The sequence below is a fragment of the Sciurus vulgaris genome, assembly GCF_902686455.1.
Source record: "Sciurus vulgaris genome assembly, chromosome: 9".
In the NCBI taxonomy this organism is placed as follows: Eukaryota; Metazoa; Chordata; class Mammalia; order Rodentia; family Sciuridae; genus Sciurus; species Sciurus vulgaris.
Window position 1 is genome coordinate 25,539,344 of NC_136469.1, and position 18,860 is coordinate 25,558,203.

The following is an 18,860-nucleotide window of genomic DNA, read 5'->3' on the forward strand; positions in this document are numbered from 1 at the left end:
TTGCAAGAAAGAAATACAGTATGCTACATTTCATGAGTCCTAACTTCTGATTTTTCCTTCCATTTTTACCTAATGTCTCTTTTAGGCTTGTTAGAAAATCGCATCCTTCTATCAGTGGAAACTGTCCATCGCTGCTTTGGGTTATGAGCTATTTCTGACACTGCTGATCTACAATTCTACGGAGTACTTTCATGGGGGCAGAGGGCAACTGAGTGAGTCATGGAGACTCTAGGAGAAAAGCAGAGCTCTTTGTCTGAATAAGGAAAAGTTAGTTGCTCATTAGGTTTAGGGAATATCAGTTATTGCTCTCCTTGGAAGCATTTCTCAGAACGAAAAGACAGCCTTTTAGGGAGGTTCAACATGAGATCAAGTGATGTCGGAGCAGGGGCTATACAAAGCCCAGGTTCCCTGATTACTACTGGGTAGTTACTGAACATGGCTATGAAATTTGACAAGCCAAATTTGACTGACACCATAATGTGATTGTGAACATTAGGTGACATAAATACATGATCATTCCTAGTCTATCACATACATGAATGACATCCTTCATAACGCATAATTTTCTTCCCTGCCCTTCCAGTCCTCCCCCTTCCTTTCCTTAAGGGAATCAAAGATCTGGTTATATTTTTGAAGAGAAAAGTTATACCATAAACAGGCTGCACTGGAACCATGTGGACTTCAGGAAGATGGGCCCAAACTGTGGCTTAGAACTTAGGCAAGGGAGCCCAAGTCTATCCAACACCTGGCTAATAATAGTCTGGTCTGGGCTTAGTCATTGGCCCAACAGTATCCGTTTCAACTAGACCTTCTAAATCTGAATCTCTGGAGGAAGAACCCAGGAATCTGTCCCCAGCAGCTTTCCAGGTGAATCTTTCGCACACTTAAGTTGGAGAAGCACCGCTTTAGAGAAAGTTTTACTAGAAAGTCCAAATGGGCAGGAAGATGTGGGCCAGGAAAACAAATTTTGATCAAACATTCATGGGATCAAGTCAAAGACATTTTAAAGAAAGGTGAAAAAGGCAACAGGTAGGAAGCCTCTGGGGGGGAATCTTCAGGAATCATGGGAGGATTATAAATTTTACGAATGTTTTCATTCATCTAGCAAACATGAATCCACATGCTGCTCATTAATCTTCTAGCTAGAAATAAGCCACTGAGTTTGCTACAAATTGGCTGGGGAGTCTGATTCCCAAGACAAGAAGGGATCAGCAGTAAAAGCCTTAAACAAAAAGAGCCTGAGTGCTTATTTTTGGTGACAGCAAATTAAGAGGGAGATGGGAAGATAGCATGTTACTCCACAGTCAGTCCTGGGAGGAAAAGAACCAAAGGGCAGAAACAGTCCAAATCCCTAGGGCTTTAGGAAAGGACAGGGGAAAAAAATAAGGAAAGCTAGACTTGGGACTGAAATCCAGGGGTTGAGACATGACCCATCAGGCACACACTGGCAGGAGGCCCAGCAGCGAGACTCCTTCTTAGGAACCAAGCATCTGCCTGTTTTCACGTCCCTGCAACATTCTAAATTATCTGTTAATAAGTAATTGCAGCATGCACAAAGATCAGGGACACAAGACACTTAGGAAATGCAGTTGCATCTATAAATATTTACCTAGATACTTCCTTGGGATTGACAGACCAGTTTCATCTTATTGGCAAACTCCATGATTTTAGGGAACCACTGTATTTTATTAGAAATATGCAGGGAACAATCCAATTTGAATCAAATGAGAAATGCATTAGACACGTCCAGTTTGCGTTTACCCCTCCAATGCCTCCGAAACTGGAGGGGTTTCCATTCAGACTTTGGTCTGGACTGCCTGGTTCTCAAGCGACATGTCCGTGTAGGAGAATTTAACATTATCATGACCCAGCCCCAGGCTTCTTTTCAAAGTTGGGGCTGCTTGATCTCATTCCCAGGTAGAAACCCTCTCCAGGATATGGATCTGACATGAACATGAATCAGAAAAAGTCTGTGGGGTGTTTTGAGTAGACTTAACTTCCAGCTCATCTTATTCCTAGACCTCTCACTGAGCCTTGCAGTTTGCTTATTTCCTTTGCCTTCACCTTGCTCTTGAGGCCAGCCCACTCTCTGGGTTTTACCATGTACCTACCATGTGACTCCCCAACAAGCGAGGTGCTGTGGTCCCAGCACCTCCTTCAAGAGGCCAACAACCACTTCCTGCAGGACCAGATTTTGAGTTCACTTTCCAGATGACCAGAAGAACATGAGTTCTGACCTGATTATAAATCAAAAACGAAATAGAAAGATTGTCAGATAAAGGCATGGCAATCTCCTAGAAGGCAGAAAAACATTTAAAAAAAAAAAGATGAAAAATACCAGGGAAAAGACAAGAAAATTGGAAGACCAGTTCTGAGAATTTAATATCTAAATAACAAGCTTTATGAAAAAGAGGACAAAGGATATAAAGGAACAGAATCATCAATTAAGAAATTTAAGAGACTTTCTTAGAACTGAAGAACATGAGTTTGTGTGTCAAGATGTGTGGGAAGAAAAATAGAGCCACACCCAGCACGTCGCTGAGAAATTGCAGAACCCTGGTGACCAAGGGAAGAGCAAACAGTTCCAGAAAGGGGCTGGGGAGGCATGTGCAGAGGAATCGGAAAATAAAGTAACTTAATTTAAAAGATACAAAGCAACTGAAAACAGAAATTAATAGAGTAGTGCCTTCAAAATTCTGAAGGAAAATTATTTCTAAACTAAATTTTTTTTTATACCAAAGATTGAATCCAGGGGTGCTTAACCACTGAGCCACATCCCCGGCCCTTTTTTATATTTTATTTTGAGACAGGATCCTGCTAAATTGCTTAGGGCCTCACTGAGTTGCTGAGGCTGGTTTTGAACTTGCAATCCTCCTGTCTCAGTCTCCAGAGGAGAGCCTCTGGGAGGAGCCACAGCCCCCAGCACAACCTAAATTTCTATAAGCATCCAAGTCATCATTCAAACTTCAGGGAAGAATACAGTTGTTTTCAAACATTCAAGAATGCAAAAATTTTAGACAAATGCTGAAATTTCTTAGCTCCAAATCTTGATAAGAATGATTATAAATAAGCAAACTTAAAATAAGACAATCCAGAGGACACAGAAAGTTAGGCAAGGAAAGAAAACAGTAGTACACTTACATGGTTCATCTATGGATATAATCCAGAGGTAATAACATGAACCTGTCACTGTGGTTTTAATGCATACCCTAAACATTTATAGTTGGAACCTTAGTCCCCAACACAGTGGCATTGAGAGGTGGTGGGGCCTGTAAGAGATGAGTAGGTCATTAGAGGAGTTCATGCTTTTCACACAGGAGTAAGTTCATTCTTGTGAGAGTAGTTTGTTATAAAGAGAGGCTAACCCTTACATTTTGTCTGGTGCCATATGTCTGCTTGCCCACTACTTTCTGCTATGGTTGACACTGCATGAGACCCTTGCAGGCACTGTGTTCTTGGACTTCTAGGCCTCCATAGCTGTAAGCCAAAATAAACTCTATTCTTTATAAGTTACCCAGTCTCAGGTATTCTGTGACAGCAACAGAAAACAGTCTAATACACCTACCTTTCTACTGATCTAACCAAAATTACATTGTAATCATATTAGAAGATCAGGGAAATAGGAAGAGGATATGTGTGTATATGTGTGCGTGCACGTGCACGCATGCGCGATTGTGTCTGTTGTGAAGAAAGGGGAAGAAAAGTGGTTAAAATCCTCATTTTCTAATGTGTGGAGTCAATAGATAATGTATAAAACTGGAAGAGAAAAATCAAGAAATAAAAATAATAGGCTATTATTTAGAAATCTGAAAGAAAGAAAAGTATTTGCTTCCAGAGAAAGGGAAGTTGGGGTGGGAGCAGGAAGTAACAAGGAAACACTGTTTTGTTTTGTTTTGTTTTGTTTCTAATTTCTTTAGACTTTGGGTTTTTTAATTTATGGACAGATGTAATATTAATTAAATAAAGATAGAAGAGAATAAGGCCCCACCCAGACAGGAATGCAATGGAAAGTAACTAAGATATGGTATCTAAAGTTGGATCAACTTAATTCACATCCTGGTTTTTGCCCCTAATTTCGTGTCTCTGAGCATGTTAACCTCTCAAAACCTCAATATCAAATGAGAGTAAAAATATACATAAGAGTGTTGCCGTGAGGTTTAAGTGGTAGAAGTCTAGGAAGTGATCAGCAATGCTGAGCACATTGTAAGCACACTTCCTTTAATTCACAAATAGAGTGCTTATACATATCAGGCAGAGTTACAGACATTTGGCATATAGTAGTAAATAAAAAGTGTCCTCATCCTCATAGAACTTACCAGAATTAATGAAGAGGGACAGATAAGAAGCAATAAATAGAATATTAAGTAAATTAAACAGTACTTTTAAAAGTGACAAGTGACCCATGCTATGGAATAACAAAAAGACTGGGGTGTTGGACTGTTAGGAAGGAGAAGGGGTTGGTCAAGAAAGTCCCCACAAAGGAATTGGGTTTCCCTCAGTGGTAGAGCCCTTGACTAGCATGAGCAAGGCACTAGGTTTGCTGCCCAGCAAGAGAAGTGGGTATTTGAGTAAAGACTTGAAAAAGATTAGGTTCCAATAATTCGTGTATTTGGGAAGAGCAGTTGTAGGCAGAAGAATAGGCAACCCAGGAGCTCTAAGGTAGAAGTGCACATGGAGTGTTTATGAAGAGGCAGGAAGTCAATGTGGATGGAGCAGAGTGAGGGGAGAAGCTCAGGAAACGAGGTCAAAGGGGAAACAGAGGACCAGATCATCAAGAAGAGCTTTGGTGGCATGAATGGGACTTGAGCAATTCAAGGGATGCTACAGGGACTTGAGCAGATGATATGATATGATTTACCCCATAAAGAGGTCGCTCTAGCTACCATGTTGGGCAGGCAAGGGTGGAAGTTGGAGACCAGCACAAGGTACCTGCAGTGTTCCTACAGGGGGATGACGATCTAGATTGGCAGAGCTGGAGGGAAGTGATCGGATTGTTCATATTTCTGATTATATCTCTTATTATCATTTACCCAAGTTAGGAAATAAGTGCATAGCAGCATATTTCTGCTTCCCAGTCTTTTACTGAGCAAAGAAAAACTGTCACGGAAAATCTAATTTGAAATACAGCATTATTTCACCCTTCTGTGCATATCCTCTCAATCTTAGAATGTTTTGCTCTACAGCTCTGACTCTCACCGGCAATGGCCAAATCTGGCATTTGTACACGTTATACTAAATCCATTGATCTTACTTTGCACACTACCTTGAACAGTAAGTATTATTTGGAGATTACTTTAGGTAGAGATTTATTTGTTCACTGAACATTGGTAAATGAGGCATGAACCCTACTCTCAGATCATCTAAGCATGAACTCACTGAGGCAAAGCAGATGAGCCCCGAGAACTAAAGCAACATAAAAAGTGATCACTGCGACAAAACTGTTTCTGCTGCTCTGGAGCATTCAGAGGAAGGCAGCTTCTGGGCATACGGAAGAGACAGGAAGTGGTGTGCGACAGGCTCCATGAGAAGGTGAAATCCATAGGACGATTTGTATTTGGATATGTTGGCATAATCTTGGATATTTAAAAAAATGCAAAACGTCATGGAAGCAGAACAATTCATGTATATAAGAAGAGCAATGATGTTTTAAGGTTAGCTGAAGCATATGGCGTGAAAAGAGGAATAATGGAACTATAAGAAATAGCGTGAAAAGGTTCGTAAGAACAAACTACGGAAGCTCTTACCATGGTCAGATAGAGGACCCCGGATAAAGTTGATAACAAGAAAAGAGAAGAGCAGTAACTGTGCAGTGAGCCACCGGTCTGGCTATGCATTTCCCAAATATCAAATTCACTCTTCAAGATCAGAATGCAGGCAAGAACTTTCAGTTGGCATTAAACTCTCAGCCAAAAAAAATTGATTTCCCACTAAAAGGTTTCTTCTTAAGATTTCTTTACCTTTGGGAACTTATTTCTCTACATTGCTTTACTTTCTATGAAAAGTCAAGAAGGAAATGATAACAATGCTTTCCTCAGCTCTTGCATAGAAATCCGTAGCTTTCCCAGTTCCAGGAAGACAACACCATCAGCTGAAGTAATGACCAGGCTTCTGCTTTGTGTCTGTTTTTATTGCAAATTCCTGGGGACAGAACATGACCAAACCACAATAAAGAAACTTTTCAAATGCAGCACTTGATGACACCGCCTTGGTCAGACTTTGCATCACAGTAAATGTGCTCTCTGTAATTCAGTTCAATGATTTTGTTGTTCTCTACAAATCTGTTGTATGCCCTAATAAGTAGAAATATAGCACCCACACAGCAGCATCTGAAGTTTTCTGTAACCCGAATTATCTGGAACTATCTCTATTTTATGATGGCATTTCTGAATCTTCAGGGACATTCTACAAAATGCAATCACCATTTCTGCCAAAGCCCACACCAGCTGACTTTGACCGAGAGCATACTCTGACCCTGCCATGTGCAATCTCAGTTCATCTTGTAACAACCCTGTGATGTAGACGCAATCACTTGATCCACTTACAAGTGAGCAAACCAAGGCCCAGAGAAGTTACATAACTCGCCGTGGACTGCAGACCTAGAAAGCAAGTGACTGAATAAACAGCATTTCTCTCTTCCTCCTTAAGCCACAGTGCACAGACCCTGCCAGCAACTGTCATCTAATTCTTCTCTTCTCTATCAGGTGCTCTTCTGGATGTGGAAATAGTCTTGAGTATCTATTCAGGAGGGAATCTAGATTTGTGTTCAAACTTCGTTGCTCACCAAATCATCTCATTCTCTAATAGCTTTTAGCCTCTTTCCATTTAAGTAAAAAGTCCTGACTTAACCTCACCCTTCACCGACATTATTCAGTTATGTAATCAGAACTTTCACTATTTTATCTTGAGAGTGGTTTTTTCAAGTGAATTTCATCAATTCAAATGTCAGATTAAGGGCTGGGAAGATAGCTCAGTTGGTAGAGTACTTGTCTCCCAACACAAGGCCCTGGGTTCAATCCCCAGCACCACAAAGAGTCAGATTAACTTGTCACCATGTGAACCCTTCTAGAGACTTTAAAATCTTGGTTCATCAAGACCGTACTGGAACCCAACAATCCAGTCCAGAAAAAAAGCTGAAAATTAAAATGTCATTGCCAGAATGAGAAAGTAAGACTGTTCTCCAGCTGCATATACATCTGTGTATTTCTTCGGACATTGACTTCGAAATGCTAAAACACCCCCACATGGAAAAAGATTCGTATTTTGTTGTTTATGCATCTGAATACACTAATATATGATTGCAGATGTCTGGGGAGCCTGATTGACAATGCCAGGCTACTTCTATCAATATGTTCAAAAGGCCTTCTATTAATTTTTATAGAAATTTACAAAAGCAGGTATATTGCCCTTATGCATGAATAAATTAGGGTAATTTTAATTGAATCATTTATCTACATAAGTTTAGTCCAAATTATCCATATCCTGCTATACATGTGCAAAATGTTTTTTAAAAGTTGCATTTAACCATTTTTATTGAAAAAAACAAACTGAAGACCATTTGGCTCTATTTATATTTCTCTAAATTATCTTCCAAATTCTGTCACTGTGTATCCACACTACATTTTTGTGTCACTGTATCATGCAATGGCTCTGTTTTGCATTCTGCTTTCTCTTCATTTTATTTAATATGCCTTTGTACCTAAAGGCACCCTCCTTGTCTTGTGTCATGGAATAGTTATGTGGTGTTCTTTAAGATGCATTTGTTCTTTGTCTATTTATCTATCTATTTTTTGCATTTGGAATTGTGTCCTATTTTCTACTATTTTAAACTGAGTTATTTTTAATATTGCAATACAGTTTGCATTTTCCTCCTTAATGATATCTTCACAGAGCACTAGCTTCAAGTGTATTTCAGCATTTCTTCAACCCTTTGTCTAACCAAAAATTAATCAGGATTAAAACATGCATGCATGCATACACACACACGCACACACACACACACACATTAGCACAGAAGAAACCTAACCTAACTTTACTCACCCCTTTTCCTCCAGGACATCTTAGAGCCAGCTCAGAACCTCACTGCTGTGGGTGAATTCCCAGAACTGTGACCACATGAAAATAGAGAATAGTGTTCAAGTATTTGGAGTTTGGTTTGGTTTTTTTTCTTTTTTTTTTAATTTTGTTCGTTTGGGTTTTGTTTTCCATATTTTGGCTTTTTTAAGGTTTTGCCCACCTAATCTCCAAAGGACTGTATCAATTTACAATGCTGGCTGCTCGGAATAATTGTGCCTGTACCAAGCCCACTGTTACTGTGTTTTACTGCAATTATTGAGTTATGGTACTTAAGTGGGTACAAAATGGTAATCTAAATGCTATTTTAGAAATCAATCCCTCAATATCAAGCAAAGTCACACATTTTGTCATAGACCGATTTCTCACTTTTCTCATGAATATACATACTATCTTCTCATCTTCGTATTGAATTGACTCAGTATGTGTTCTGACACATTCATATAAATTTATGTAATGTCTATAACTTTTATATCATTTTGCATTATATTTTTCTTATACATAATATATATTTTTCTAACAAATTTTATCCATCAGTTTCTCATTCTGTTGCTTTCTTTGAAATTTTATCCTATTATTGTTTTACAGAACCTTTTTAACTTCGTGTATTTAAAGTCCCTTGTCTGAGGCTCAGACCAAGGAATGCAGGCGGGACCTGGGAGAGCCAACCACTGCCAACTGACTTCCCCAGGTGGCAGTTCTCAGATCTGATCCCTATGCAAGGTCAAACAGACTATTTGGACAGCCCCACGCAGAGCCCATGATGGAGAGTCTGAAAGAAATTTGCTCCAAGTGAGATGAACTGACAGAGAGTCAACTAATCAGGAAGCAAAATCAGAAGTGCTGGGTTAACCAGAGGCTAGAAAGCTGTGGAGAACCCAGGGGCAGATCAAATTGAGGGAAGTCTGGGTCAATTTGAGATGAATGGTACAGTCACTAGTTCTTACCTCTGTTGGGGCTATTGTGTGATTTGTTAGAAAAAAATGCTTGGGACATTCTGACATGGGCAGGCCCATATCAGAACCTTCCACCTTATCTGTAATGAGATCCTCAGTTTCTTCCACAGTTGGGAATTTCTTTCCCAATTAAAATTTTTCTCTTATACAAAAAAGGTAGGAGAAAGAACTTACAGAGGATACACACTATGTAATATGTCCAAACAGAATTAGGAAATGAAACCAAGGAAAAATGTAAACAGGAGTGGAATATCAAGATCAGGTAAAAGAAGAGGGAGTTGGAAGAACTGCCTGGTGTTCTTCTTGGGTTTAGCACATTTCTTTTTGATAACTCTGGAATTTCTTTTTTTTTTATATATTCTTTTTTTTATTGTAAACAAATGGAATACATGTTGTTTATCTATTTGTACATGGAGTCAAGGCATACCATTTGTGTAATCATAAATTTACATAGGGTAATGTTGTTTGATTCATTCTGTTATTTTTTTTTCCTTCCCCCCACCCCTTCCACCCCTCCCACCCCTCTTTTCCCTCTATACAGTCCTTCCTTCCTCCATTCTTACCACCCTCCTTATCCCTAACCCTAAATCAAACCCTAACCCTAACGCTAACCCCTCTCACCCCCCATTATATGTCCTCATCTGCTTATCAGCGAGATCATTCGTCCTTTGGTTTTTTGAGATTGACTGATCTCACTTAGCATGATATTCTCCAATTTCATCCATTTGCCTGCAAATGCCATAATTTTATCATTCTTCATGGTGGAGTAATATTCCATTGTATATACATGCCACAGTTTCTTTATCCATTCATTAACTGAAGGGCATCTAGGTTGGTTCCACAATCTGGCTATGGTGAATTGAGCAGCTATGAACATTGATGTGGCTGTATCTCTGTAGTATGATGATTTTAAGTCCTTTGGGTATAGGCCGAGGAGTGGGATAGCTGGGTCAAATGGTGGTTCCATTCCAAGCTTTCTGAGGAATCTCCATACTGCTTTCCAGAGTGGCTGCACTAATTTGCAACCCCATCAGCAATGTATGAGTGTACCTTTTTCCCCACATCCTCGCCAACACCTATTGTTGCTTGTGTTCTTGATAATCATCATTCTAATTAGGGTGAGATGGAATCTTAGGGTAGTTTTGATTTGCATTTCTCTTATTACTAGAGATGTTGAACATTTTTTCATATATCTGTTGATTGCTCGTATATCTTCTGTGAAGTGTCTGTTCATTTCCTTAGCCCATTTGTTGATTGGATTATTTGTATTCTTGGTGTAGAGTTTTTTGAGTTCTTTATATAGCCAGAGCAATTAGACAAACCAAAGAAATTAAAGGAATACGAATTGGAAAAGAAGAACTCAAACTATCCCTGTTCGCTGATGACATGATTATATATTTAGAGGAACCTGGAAATTCCACCAGAAAACTCTTAGAACTCGTAAGTGAATTCAGTAAAGTAGCAGGTTACAAGATCAATGCTCATAAATCCAATGCATTCTTATACATAAGTGATGAATCTTCAGAAAGAGAAATTAGGAAAACTACCCCATTCACAATAGCATCGAAAAAAAATAAAATACTTGAGAATCAATCTCACAAAAGAGGTGAAAGACCTCTACAATGAGAACTACAAAACACTAAAGAAAGAAATTAAAGAAAACCTTAGAAGATGGAAATAGATCTCCTATGTTCTTGGATAGGCAGAATTAATATTGTCAAAATGGCCATACTACCTAAAGTGCTATACAGATTCAATGCAATTCCAATTATAATCCCAATGACGTACCTTACAGAAATAGAGCAAGCAATTATGAAATTCATCTGGAAGAAAAAAAAACCCAGAATAGCTAAAGCAATCCTCAGTAGAAAGAGTGAAGCAGGGGGTATCGCAATACCAGATCTTCAACTCTATTACAAAGCAATAGTAACAAAAACGGCATGGTATTGGTACCAAAATAGACAGGTAGATCAATGGTACAGAATAGAGGACATGGACACAAGCCCAAATTTGTCTCTTCAACAAATGGTGCTGGGAAAACTGGAAAATCATATGCAACAGAATGAAATTAAACCCCTATCTCTCACCCGGCACAAAACTCAACTCAAAATGGATCAAGGACCTCGGAATCAGATCAGAGACCCTGCATCTTATAGAAGAAAAAGTAGGTCCAAACCTTCAACTTGTTGGCTTAGGATCAGACTTCCTTAACAGGACTCCCATAGCCCAAGAAATAAAAGCAAGAATCAACCACTGGGATAGATTCAAACTAAAAAGATTTCTCTCAGCAAAGGAAACTATCAGTAATGTGAAGAGAGAGCCTACAGAGTGGGAGAATATCTTTGCCACTCATACTTCAGATAGAGCGCTAATTTCCAGAATCTATAAAGAACTCTGGAATTTCTTATTGCAACGTGTGGTACATTTGTCACTGATTCAGTATGTTCCTGTACCAATTGTCAGTCAGTTTGTCCCTGCAATATGTAGTTTTCCCTGGAATGTCCCTTCCATTCTCTATTGTTACAGTGTTTCTTATTTGTCATTTTCCATTCTCTTCAAATGATTTGTGAATACTTCAGAAATCTCAAAGTAATTAGGTTTTTTTCCTTTTAATCCAATGACAAACAGTATTTTCATAGTATATTCTGATTTTTAGGACAGTTTAGACTTACAAAAAAAAAATGTGAAGAGTGCACAGTTCCCTTAAAACTCCCCATTATTAAAATATTACATTAATAGGGTGTATTTCTTATAACTAGCAAGCCAGTATTGACCCATGATTATTAAGCAAGTCCATACTTTATTCTGATTTCTTTAGTTTTTACCTGAGGTCCTCTTTCTGTTCCCACATCCCATTCAAAACATACATTATACTGAAATCATCTTTCCTTAGGTCCCTCTTGACTATGACAGTTTCTAAGACTTTGTTTTTGATGACATTGACAATTTTGGAAAGAATTGATCAGATATTTTACAGAATGCACTACCAACTGACTGAACTGCATCCTCCCCAGATTCATTTGTTGAAACCCCATCTGGAAATAGGGTCGATGAGCAAGTTGTAAAGGTTAAATGAGGACCCTAAATTTACAGTGCTGTTCCCCATGTAAGAAGAGAAGAAGACACCTGAGATCTCTCTCCACCAGGTGAGGACATGGTGGGAAAGCACCTGCCATCAAGGAAGACAGCCTTCCATGGAACACAACCCTACATTGCACCCTGATGGTGGACTTTCCATCTCCAGAACTATGAGAAAATACATTTCTGTTGTTTAAGCCACACCGTCTATGGCACTTTGTTATGGAAGTCCAAGCTGACTGATTCATCATTCATTTGGGATTTGTCTGACTTTTTTTTTCTCATGATTAGACTGGGATTTGGGGGAAGAATACCACAGAAATAAAAAGTCATTTTTATCACACATCAAGAGTACATACTGTCAACATGAAATATCACTATCGTTGACCTTGATCCCTTGAATGTAACAGTGTTGGTCAAGTTTCTCCATGGTCGAGTTATCAGCCCTGTCTGTCCCCTGCTTTCCACATTGCACTTTGGAGAGGAAGTCAGTATGCACAGCCTACACTCAAAGAAAACAGAATTTTACTCCCCCTCTTTGAGGACAGAGTATTTGCATAAATTATTTGAAATTTCCCTACATGAAAGATCTATCTCTTCTCCTTCAACCTGTGAGCATGAACTAAAGGATATCTAGTTTACAATTTGGGTTAAAACCTAATACTACCTTATTTATTTTGTTGCTGAGATCATTCCACTTTTGGTCATTAAGAGCTTTTTCATTGACTTTTTGGCATACCCCTATTGCTATAGGTTGTGCTTCTTTGATTGATTTGCCCATTTCCTTACTTTCTGGAAACTTTACAAGATGCTTTCAACTCATCTTATAGATATCCTTCTTTAATTCTACAGTCAGCCATTTCTCCCAGGAACTGTAGTTTCTTATATTAGAGAATGATATTAGAAACCAAGACCTGGGTTATATGTGTGCTCATTCCTACTGGAATGCCATTACTCCTAGGCTGTCTCATCGAAGAGGGCAGCATGCATATGTAACTATTCTGTGTGTGTGTGTGTGTGTGTGTTTCTGAACACAAGCATCAATAGTAAGCTGAACATGAATTCACGCTGATGTCACACTCTCTAATCTCTCACCCACATGGATCATTCCAGCTCCTCCTTAATTATGGATATGCTTCTATTCCCACAGTGAGAACCTGGCTTCTCACCAGCTATCCATTTAATAAATTGATCAATCCCAGAGTACATGTAGAGCAGTACCATAATTTTTAACCAGACACACATTAGAAATAACTTTATCAACTGTCATATCTATGTCCAGCTTCATTTGCTTTTAGTCTTACAGATTCCACTCATTTTCAAAGATACTTAGGTCAGCACTTTTCCCCCCACCCCTTCAGTGAGGTTGGGAGAAGTTTTATCATTTTGCATTTTACATGTAGAGTTATGATCCATTTTGAATTAGTTTTTGTGAAAGATCTAAGGTCTGTCTCTAAGTTGCTTTACTTATTTATTTTATGCAACTTTGCACATGAACCTACAACTGTTCTAAAATCATTTGTTGAAAAGACCATCATTTCTCATTGAATACCTTTGTTTCTTTGCCAAGGCTAATTAGACTGTGCTTGGTAAGGCTGTTTCAGAAATCCCTTCTGTTCCACTCAACTATGTGTGTATTCTTTATCAATCACATACCATCCTGATCACTGTAGCTTCAGAGTCATCTTGAAATTGGATGGCATAATTAATTTTATAAAAGAAAAAAAGAAAAAAAAAAGAAACTGATGGCATGAGTGATCAACCTTTGGCCTGATTCTTCAATATTCAATATTCAATATTCTTCAATATTCTCAGTGGACTGTCTTTCTGAAGTTTAGAATTCATTCTTTTAGCATTTAAAACATTATTTTCTAAGATTTTAACTGAGATTGCATGAACCTATATAGTTTATTTTTTTCCAAGAAAAGTTTGTATGCTTTCTTGCAATTAGTTATCCCAGTTTTTTGTTAGCCTGAGAACATCTTTACTTCCTCTTCACTTTTGAAGAATAATTTTGCTGGATATAGAATTCTAGGTTGATAAGCTTTTTTCCTCTCAACACATTAAATGCTTCACTCAACTGTCTTCAAATGTGTGTGCTTTCTGATAAGAGTGTAATTCTTATCCTTGTTTCTTGCTATGTGCATGTTCTTTTTCACTGACTTCTTTCAAGATTTACTCTTTGATTTTCTACTGGCTTTACGTAGTTTTTGTTTTGTTTTCCATTCTTTTTTTCTCTTTTCATTCATTTGAGAAGTTTCTACGACCTTATCTTCCCACTCACTCATTCTTTCCTCAGATGTTTAAATCTGATATTTAAATACATTATTGATAACATTTCTTCTTTTTTCCTTTTTTGGTTTCCATCTTCCCACCTGCATTACACATCTGTTTTTGCAGGTTGCCTATTTTCTCCATTACAGCACATGACTTATTAATCACAGTTTTTTAAAAAAAAAAAGATTAGTCTCTTAATTCCAAATATCTCTGAGTCATCTCTGAGTCTGGTTCTGAAGACTGCATACTTCCTTTGTCTCCACATAGTACTTTGTATTTTTTCTTGCCTTTAGCATGCCTCATAACATTTTGTTGAAAGTCAGACTTGAGGTATTGGGTAACAGCAGGAGAGGTAAACAGTCCTTCAGTGTGAAGTCTTACATTCTTCTGCTCAGAGTTGGCCATGGATAATTTTCCTAGCCATAGGTACAAGAGCCTTCAAATTCTTCTAGTGTTCCCTTTTTTTGATATTTCTGTTGTCTCTGGGCTTCCGCAGAACTCTTCCTCAAACTGAGTCTGTGTCTTACAGTTTACTCTATACTAACATACTTTTTTTTTTTTTTTCTGGAGCCCTGAAGATATGGCAGCAAAGTATGGGAAAGGAGAAGAGGCGCCACACTCTTACAGTTAAATCAGTCTCAGCGGGTCACTGTGATTAAACTATGATGTACATGTACATAAGCTTTTTTTTTTTAACCTTTTTCCTTTTTTTATGTGATAATGTCTAAAGGGGCCTTTTTCTTCCAGGTAAGTAGAAGTACATCTTTTGCCCTGGAACCGAGGCCTTGTTATGGGGAATGCTATGGGACATTTCACAAGCTTTCTCTTCCCTTCCCCCTGCCAGAGCCATGAGGGACTTTTCTTGGCTTTTCAGTGTGAGAACCAGGGTGGGCTCTTGGAGCTGACGCCCATCCATGGGTCCTCAGGACTTCTCACTGATCATTTGGCAAAATCAGCACAACCTCAGCGGTGACTCTGAATCCACCTCGGGCCAGGTTAGGGTGTGGCACTTTGCCCTGTGACCTGTTTTCTAATGGTCAAAGAAAAGCCATTGATTTTCAGTTTGTTCTGCCATTTTGTTATTTGTATGTTAGTTTTTAAGACTGTGATCACAACTTCAAGGCTCTTTACACGTACAAGCTGAAAACAACACGAAGTTTTAACAATTGTCACTTTGTCACTTTGTAAAATATGTTAAAATCATAAGTAGCAAATCAAGCGTGGCTGTCTCCTTTTAAAGCATTCTTTTGCAAATTTGCTTTAATTTTTTCACATTGACTTTAATTAGTATTAAATTATTTTTATATATCAAGAAAAAAAGTTGGTGTTTTTACCCTTTTTAGTAAGTCCAATAAGAACCATGTTTTTCTTTATGACTTTCTTTATAATAGAACTTACCATCTTCCCATAGCCTATAACCCAAAAGGGCTGTAGAGGCTTAAGAACCAGATCCTTACTATTTTTCTTCAGAGAAGAAAGCAACAAGGAAGGGAGAGAGAGAAAGAAAGAGAGAGAGAGAGAGAGAGAGAGAGAGAGAGAGAGAGAGAGAGAGAGAGAGAGAGAGAAAGAAAGAGAGAGAGGAAAAAAAGAAAAGAATATTTCTTGACATTACCAAGGAGTTTTAGCTAGATGTGATCCAAAATTTTTAACTTATGACAGGAACCCCAGAATCAAAAAATGCCAATTTCTAGGAACTCAATTGAAAGGAAAAGAAAGTCTGAGGTGAGCTGTAAGTGGGCACAAAGAGGTAGAACTGTAGGCCACCTGAGCCACCTGACCTTGAAACCATCAATTTAGACTCTTAATGGTTTTTCCTCATTGTGGCTTATAGATTTCTTTGAATAAATCTCTTAGGTTATAAGATTAATTACTATATATTTTTATCTTCACATAAGAAAATTAGTAAGAGCTAAATAGTAATTTATGTGTGTAATGTACAAAGCTGCTCCCCCACCCTTTCCATTGCAACCATTTCCCCGCCTCCCAACTACTGTCAGTCTGTGAACATCCTAGCTAGCTATTGGTCCATCAGTCAGCTTGCAAGTATCCTTCTCTGTTATTGGTCCCCTGTTAGCCCAACAGAATTCAACTGCTTCACGGTAACTACTCCGCCATCTTTTCTCATGCTTCTCTCTCTCCTACTCACTTTCTCTATCCTCCTGGCTTTCACACTCTCTCTAGTGCGCACCCTTTCTCATTCCCTTTCTTTTCCTCTCATTTTCTCCCTTACCCTGCAGGGAGACACTTTGTTTGCTTAATAAACTTCCTTATGTGATTTCTCGTGTGTGGCATGGTTTTTGTGGGATCCCTTACAATGTGCAGCATTTTAAGGACTTTATCTTAAATCTCAAATATTTACTAAATTTATTAATTAATTCTAATAGCTAAGCTTTTTCATAGATTTTTCAACTTTTCTCAATTTATATGTGCATTTTTAATAAGAATATTATTCCTAAAATATTTTCATCCATATTTTTTATCCCTGATTCTGTTTTCATCTCAAATAGCTATTGACACCATCTCAAGTGTAATGTTAAATAGCAGTGGTGATCAGGCATGCTCATCTTACTCTTGGTTGAAGGAAACAATTTTAGTAATTCTAAATTGACTGTAATGTCTCCCCATTTTACATGGATACTTTAAAAAATCTCTTTGTATACTTTGTTAACTTAATCAGGAAAGGATGAAAAAATTTATCAAATATCTTCCTGGAACAATTGAGCTAAATTTATGGGTTTTTGTTTTCTTTCTTGTTAACCTAACAAGTTGTTCTTTTGTGATCCAGAAGCATCCCTACTTAATTAAAGCATATTATTTAGCTGCTGTATAGCTTATTTTATCTTTAATATTTTATCTTTAATATTTAATATTTACCTTAAGTGTCTTTTTACATTCTTTTACAATTTGATCATATTTTCACATTTGAACTTAAAACTAGATTTATCCTATTAAATAAATCAGGAAACATATTTTATAAAAATGTATCTTCCAAATAACACATTTTTGGAAATTTTAGAAATTTGAAATTTTAGTTATATAAATATTCAATAACAACTATCAGTTTTTAAATTGCATAATAGCTTTTTCTATATTTGCCTCTTTTAACAATCAACTTATATTCCTTAATACTTGGGTGTATTTACATCAATTTTTCCTTTATCACTTAACTTAATCACTTATTAATATAATCTAGGAATAAAAATATAAAAATTATTTTAAATTCATTTTTGTTATCAATGATAATTTGCATATCAATATTTTCTCTTTTATCAATTAGAACAAGTTTTTTAATAAGTCATGTCAAGGAACTGGGATTATAGCTTAGTGGTATAGCACTTGTCTAACATGTGTAAGACGTGAGTTCAATCTCCAGCATCCTTCCCTAAAATAATAAAATAAAATAAAATAAAATAAATCATGTCAGTGGTTACTTAATTTAGTCACTATTTTGAAGAACAGATTTTGAATGTTGCTTTATTAATTTTATTTTATTTACTTCTGTTAGTTTTATATCAGCATCTTTTTTAATTACATGGAATTTTTATAGAAGATGATATTTTAAGGATAGCTTATGCAATTTGCAGAAAGAAGCCAAAATGACATCTATAATGCTTAGTAAAACTGCACCTTTATTCCTGTTAAGAGTCAATAAGTCCATCAGATACAGAAAAGGAATTTACCTAGGGTGGAGCTAAGATATCCCACAAACCAATAAAGAGTTCTCAGATCAAATATTCTAACAGTGACCTGTTTGTCTTTCTGATTCTGGAACATACAACCCTTACCAAGAAAAAAAAAAAAAAAAACTTTCACATGTTCAGGGGTATGTAAAAAAATTTACAAGGGGTGATTGCATTCCCATATTCATACTTTCAAAAGGTTTTAACAAGAACCAATAACTAGATTGGTGGGCAGTACTGACTCCTATCAGTCTACAACACCACCCTTCCAGCAAGGATCTTCTTCAGCAAGGATCTGCCTCAGATCCTTGCTTCCAGGTGTGACTCACCCCACTCAAGTTCAGCCAAACCTTACTTTAAAGAACTTCTTCTCTTCAAGGTGCTTTCAAATTCTAATGAGATCTCCAGATGTCTATTGCAAAATACTTGTGGTCCTTCACACACTTTCATCCCTGGCTTGTAAACAGCTCTTCTTTTATCTTCAAACAGCCTCCATGTGTTTCAAAGTTTATATCTTAAAAAAAAAAAAGTTTTGTTTGGGTACAGTTCTAGAGAGTTTTGTATCTTTATCTAAAAGCCAATAAGTTTGGCTTTGAGAAATTTATTGTGATTCCTGAAGACATCTTCAGATTACATGTTTTTGTTGATTATGGAGTTGACGGGTTCTGTCAAAAATAACAGGTTGTTGGCCTAATATTTGTCCTTAAGGCCTAAGGCTACTCCCAGAAATGTATGTGTAGATGTGTAGCTTTTTGAGTCTACCTGTGTGCTGTTAAAGATATGAAGAGAAAAAAAAAAA

The 18,860-nt window shown here is 37.4% G+C and overlaps 1 long non-coding RNA gene across 1 annotated transcript; it reads right to left on the reverse strand.

Annotated features, from left to right (window-relative positions):
* Positions 1-14,560: 14,560 nt before the first annotated feature.
* On the reverse strand, positions 14,561-18,571 carry LOC306669993. The gene is made up of 2 exons (XR_013766282.1): positions 18,488-18,571; positions 14,561-15,521 (listed from the first exon to the last, which is right to left on the reverse strand). It is a non-coding gene; the product is annotated as an uncharacterized lncRNA (long non-coding RNA).
* Positions 18,572-18,860: the final 289 nt, after the last annotated feature.